Source organism: Ornithodoros turicata, chromosome 1 (genome assembly GCF_037126465.1).
Source record: "Ornithodoros turicata isolate Travis chromosome 1, ASM3712646v1, whole genome shotgun sequence".
Taxonomy (NCBI): domain Eukaryota; kingdom Metazoa; phylum Arthropoda; class Arachnida; order Ixodida; family Argasidae; genus Ornithodoros; species Ornithodoros turicata.
In genome coordinates, this window is record NC_088201.1 from 223164437 (window position 1) to 223170773 (window position 6337).

General features: G+C 43.9%; 1 long non-coding RNA gene across 1 annotated transcript; it reads right to left on the bottom strand.

Annotated features, from left to right (window-relative positions):
• Window positions 1–1699: 1699 nt before the first annotated feature.
• Window positions 1700–5546, bottom strand: LOC135377026 (uncharacterized). Its single transcript, XR_010417984.1, has 3 exons — window positions 5445–5546; window positions 3423–3540; window positions 1700–1886 (listed from the first exon to the last, which is right to left on the bottom strand). It is a non-coding gene; the product is annotated as an uncharacterized LOC135377026 (long non-coding RNA).
• Window positions 5547–6337: the final 791 nt, after the last annotated feature.

Below are 6337 nucleotides of genomic sequence, written 5' to 3' on the forward strand. Positions count from 1 at the left end.
ATGTAAAGAGACGCCTTCCACGAGTCAGGAAGCAGGGCAGGATTGATACCACTAATGTACGGTGACGTTGGCTGACCAGAAAAAGAAAGAAAGAGCTCCCATCGACGATCGCTGATGGAAGTCAGCTTTTCTGAAATTTCAAAAAGTATGTTTTTTTTAGATAAGGGTCGAATCCAGAATTTTGCGAATCCGAATCCGAATCCGGATCCAAGGAAGGTTCTACGAATCCACGAATCTTACGAATCTCGAATCTTTCGAATGCTTTCTTTAAAAAGAGTTTAAAAAGTCACGAAAAAAACACTTCTACTGAAAAGTGTTTTGAAGCATAATACGATGTCTTTGTTTAATGAAAAAAAAACGAATTAAATAGTGCTTCAGTTTTCGCGAGAAAATATACCCATATAGTTCTTCTTAAGCGTAATTTATTTAACGTGTTGTTCATCGACTACTAGAAATACAAAAATTCTTGGGGAATCATTTCCATAAAACTAGCAAAACCAGGTTATCTTTAAGCAGAGTTGTACTTAACGCGTTACTAGTAATTGCGTTACTATAGTAACGCAATTACTAGTTACTAGTACTTGATTACTTTTTTAACCGTCTTTCAACAATGGCAACCCTTTTCAGCAAACAAATCTGTAATAAACGCGTGTATGTGTTTTTGTATGCTGCTTTCAAATGTGTTTGTGAATTTCACTTACCATATATGTTGGTGTCTCATTTTAGAGTTCGCAACAAGAACGGCATAGTTGCATTCACTACAGGCTTGTTGGCTTTGCTATGGCCCACAATTTAAAAGTAACGGAAAAAGTAACGCGTTACATTTTTAATCGGTAGTGTATTACATTTTTGATGAAGTAATTTGTAACGGTAAAGAATTCCTTTTCGCGCAGTAGTAACAGTAATTCTAATCGATTACTCTTTCCGAGTAACGTGTACAACTCTGCCTTTAAGCTTGTAATGTAACAGTTCCTGCCTGAACAATTCCAAAACAACAGTTCCAGAACAAACAAACAAACAAACAAACAAACAAACAAACAAACAAACAAACAAACAAACAAACAAACAAACAAACAAACAAACAAACAAACAAACAAACAAACAAACAAACAAACAAACAAACAAACAAACAAACAAACAAACAAACAAACAAACAAACAAACAAACAAACAAACAAACAAACAAACAAACAAACAAACAAACAAACAAACAAACAAACAAACAAACAAACAAACAAACAAACAAACAAACAAACAAACAAACAAACAAACAAACAAACAAACAAACAAACAAACAAACAAACAAACAAACAAACAAACAAACAAACAAACAAACAAACAAACAAACAAACAAACAAACAAACAAACAAACAAACAAACAAACAAACAAACAAACAAACAAACAAACAAACAAACAAACAAACAAACAAACAAACAAACAAACAAACAAACAAACACGTTTGATGTATTCGAAGGATTCGATTCACCGTTTTGGGCGCTGGGACTCGGATTCGCGAATCTCGAATCCTTGCCTAGGATTCGAGGATTCTAGGATTCGCGGATTCGGTGGGCACATCCCTAGTTCTTTTTTCCTTTTTTTTATGATTCCTGCTTCGTTTTTCAGCTGAGATATTTCACAGTTGTCTTCTGTTCCTGTAAATGACTGCGGAAATACCGCAAAGTTTGAAAGATACAATTGGTTGCGGACTTTCGCTTTAACGCCTGCCTTTTATTTGCGTGGCTACATTCATTTTCCTCCGTTGCTCATTTTCCAGGAGGTGGAATAGAAGTAACCCGTCTGTACAAGCAATTCCTAGTCTGAAATGGTGGTCCAAAAGGACAGACACACCAGCTGCTGGGTTCGCAAATTCCTGGCATTCCGTCACACTGAAACGAGAATGTAAAATTTTTGGATTGCAACGTGTCACGTGTTTGGCTTACGTGCTGAACCAGCAAATATTTATTAGGGGTGCAATAAACGGGCATACAATGTGTACGCAGGTATACGTTCCACAAAAACTTACTGGCACAAACAAAAGAGTAAGTAATTGCTGTAACCCGACACAGTTTTCACTGCACTCTTTGTAACTCATGCGATGATCCGCCAACACTATCATCATCAGATATGATCAGAACACTATATGTACAACTCGAAGCAGAGTTAACTGGAACGCCAGGCTAGCGCCGCCTAAGCGAAACAAAGGGAAGTAGTGTTTCCACCGCCCCACTTGCGCTGCTGGGGCGTCCGCCTTACCATGAGCTGTTGACTCGGCATTATCCACAACTGTGGTTATCGTCGCGAAGTCTGTTCGCGTTTGCGGCGGTTATGTCAAGGTGTATGGTGGCCAATATCAGGCGGATGCGATGCTCATTGGTCTCATTAACACATGGAAAGGTGTACAGCAAATCCAATAAATTTTTCACTACACTCCGTGCATCCGCATTTGTTTTATCACAATGTTGAAGATGGACCACTCAACGGACGCGACCACCTTCGCGTGTATCAATGACATAACGGCATCGCATCCGCGCGCTTTCGGCCAGCATGCACTTCTATAATCCTCGCAAACCCAAAACAAGCATCACGATGATAACCACAGTTGAAACCATGAGTAGCTGATGGCAAGACGGACACCCCGTTGTACAACAGGGACAGTCGAAGCACTCGTTCCCTTCATATCTGGCAAGCGACGCTAAGTACGTGGCTCTCCTCTCGCTCCGCCTGTTTAAGCGTGTCTCAGTTAACTCTGCTTCGAGCTGTGCGTGTGAACTTTCGTGGTGTCACCAAAACGTCGCAGTTGCCGTGTTTACATGAATACGACACAAGCGTACCGAATCGAGTCCAAACCGGAGGGAAGACGACACGCCATCGTTTACGTCGATGCGCTTAGCGCCCGGACCGAAGGTGGCGCCACGTCGTGTCATATCGGAAAGTTAGAGGCGCACTTCCGCGAATACTGGTGTCCAGCTACCTGCGCACCGAACGTTAAAACGTCGAAAACGTACCAGCTACGCCCCCTTTTCAAGCCTACTTGAGAATGAAATCTGCTCTACGGCTGCAAGCCCTGCTGCTTCTGTCAGCGTGGACTAACCCACATATCCAAAAAGGGAGCGAGGCTCTGAACTCACTAATATCATGATTTCGTCATCCAGACTAGCAGTAGCAGACGACGCAACTAGTCTGCAGCCGAACGCCGCTTTCCGTAACCCCCTCTTCTTCCCTGGAGGCGCATCATGTGTTTACACGCACAATGTGAATGCGCATCCACCGTCTCGATCAACCTCTGTTTAGCGAATTGGATACGATACGCTATCCTAGCGAATTGACCCATTTACGTGGGTGGATTCGATTCGACAACTGGATGCGATACGCTTGTGTCGTATTTGTGTAAACGCGGCTAGTGAGTCAATCGATATACTAACAAGTCCTTCACACAGCTCCCGTTGTTGTCCTTGTAAGAGGCGAAGAACGGAGTTCTGCGAACGAGCGTTCCCAGGTCCGCCGCTGAGTTGAGATGCCCCTTGCCTCGACCCTACTTGGCTGAATGAAAAGATGCGATATTACGGGCATGTGCGTTTCACTACACTGTAAAAGTTGCAACATGTAAGAATTGCTACACGAAATCATAACTGATGTCGATGTTTGGGGTAGTTACACTGAGGGCAGGAACACTTTATTGCAGTTAACATGAACAAGACTTTCGTGGACAGCCCGCGCTTCATCAGGTTAAAGAGTAGCCATACAGTAGGGCGTATATATACCAGTAGAAAGCGAGAGAAAAAAGCAAAGCACAATCGAAGACACTTATCTAGCCGAGAGATTTGAATGGAATTGGGAATGGGAATTTGAATGGGAATGGGAAGGGATTTGAAAAATACACTAAGTAGGATATGTAAAAAGTGGAGCAGACCGGGTAAGGCCAAAAACTACATCACAAGGCCATGGGTCACAGACACATGACAGGAGAAAATTCGCAGCGCTGACAGCCGAAAAACGCAAGGCGACCCTTCCGATGCTCCTTTTGCTCGGGAGTTTCGGGGAAGGCTCCAGGTCCCTCTGCGGTCCCCAGCCGTCCGCGCTGCCAGACCCCCCGGGCTGCAAACACATCCACCCTCAACGTCCACACTTGCTGGATAACGGAAGGACGACCCGCTTGAAGCATAATTAAAAGTTGAACAACTGTAACGGGCCAGCGTATCGCGTAGTTGGTGAAACAAAAGTAGAAACATAACTCGAAAACGTAACAACAACAAAGTTATTTGGAGATGATGAATGGAGAGTTTCATAGCCAGGGGAGATACTCTACCCTACTGCTGCTGGTGAATTGGGGGTAGAATTAATTATCCCCTTCGCAATAAGGATAGAAGTCTGATCAAAAGAGCTTTGAAGGCAGAGCGTTGGTGAACTGCATTTGGCCAGGGACCAAGAAATTTTGCCAGAGAGAGAGAGAGATAGGGCGAGAGTCCGTGCGATTAAGAAACCTGAAGAGTGCTCTATCGGGAGGGTTGGTAGTCAATAGAGAACAGACAAGGTTTACGAAGTGCAATTGAAATCGTGCTTTGTATTGGCAACGACGAGAACAACACCAATTTGGCATGTTCAGAAAGCGCGTATTGGCGACTTGGACTCGACTCCACGTGTGCAGAATAAAAATGTCTTATTATTTTCATTAACTGTTTCTCTATTCCGCCCTCCTGTGTGTGGTCTGTTTGGATTGCGTGCTTGTTGTTCTTGTTGCCATGGTAACAAAATCTTTTCTCTAAGAAACCGGAGCAGGGACGTGACATCTACTACCCCTGTCAGACGGCAGTTGACTGTTGTTCGCACGGAATGCGGATAATATCAACCACCCAGAGTTCTTTTTCACGTACGTCGGAGATATCGTACACACGGTGCTGGAAGCAATGTTTACCAGCCCCCACATTGATATCGTCCTCGACCGGGTTTGAACCAGCGATCTACGCCAGCGCATTGCCGAACCGACACCCTCGCCACACGTGCAGCGCTAACCGCGGTCACGGCAGCCGACCAAGCGGAGGTTAAGCGGCTAACCACGGTAATGGGAAGGGGGATCTTGGCAACGTCGGTTTCGCGTGGTAACCCAGGAAAGTGGCGGCGTCCGACACATTCGGATCTGCCAAAACAAACTCCCGAACACCTAAAATATTATGCGTAGCGTGTGTTTAATTCCTGTTAAGTCTTTTAATTACCATCATGACATACAGCGTCATCAAAATATGCCTGGCGCTTGTGTCTGGATCACGTGGCCACTGCTAACATTTCAAAAACTGCCGTGTGAAAACAACACACCATGGTTCAAATAGCGGTGTGGTCGGACTTCCATTAAGACTGCCCGTGTGGTATCAGTTACCGAGGAGGGCACCGAAGAGCGGACGCATCTATCCAATATGAAATGCCGCTGATAAAATACGCCATCAACTTACCCTTCAGCCACTGCCAGTACCAACACGACGAGAAGGAAGGTCCACGGCGCCATCTCGACTTGAGTTGTCCAGACGACTTGGTCAGTCAACCCTGGTCAACATGCTATGTACTACTCCCTTCTTGGCTTTTATACAGAACTTCCTTGAACGTGTTTCTAGTAATCTTCCCTAGTTGAATACAAAACCATCAATCGCGTACTTGTCATGGTACCTTCTGTGAAGACATGAGACATCTTTTCTGCGCTGCGAAGGCTTTTGTAGAACGAAAGTTATCTGCACGACCTCGTCTCCGTGTCATTTGAAAAAAAAAAAAAAAAAAAAAGAAGAAGAAGACGTACAAATGTATATCATGTGAAGGTTTGAAATCTAAAAATAGCTGGATGTGCGCTGTTCGCGTCTAGACGCCTTGGTAATAGAAATATAAATCAGAAAATGTCGCAGCAGTAGCTGTTGGTCCGTACAAGGACATCTGCTTCAATCATCCCGGATAGGTGGGCACGTAAATCAAGTTGCGTTTCATTTCAGTAGCTGAATGGAAACCCGCAAAGGAATGAGCATGTAGAATGAAGATGGTTTTAGTTCACATTGTGGAGCTGTTACTTCGCATTTCTGCATGCTACACGCGTGTTGGAGTGGTACCGTATGAATGGCGCTATAAAATCATGCTAGAAGATGAGTTTTCTTTCAGCTGAAGACGCTTGATGTAAAGCGTGGAGCAGACGGCGGTATATGAAAAGGAGACAATTTTTGTTCGGTTCCATATGATTCATCCTGGTTGGTGACTCACTCAGCGAAGTAACATTCTTTTTTAATTTTTTATAATACATGGATGATCTGACTTTTTTTTTCTTCTTTCTGTTAAGCTTGTGTTCTCCGGATCATCCCCAAAATCA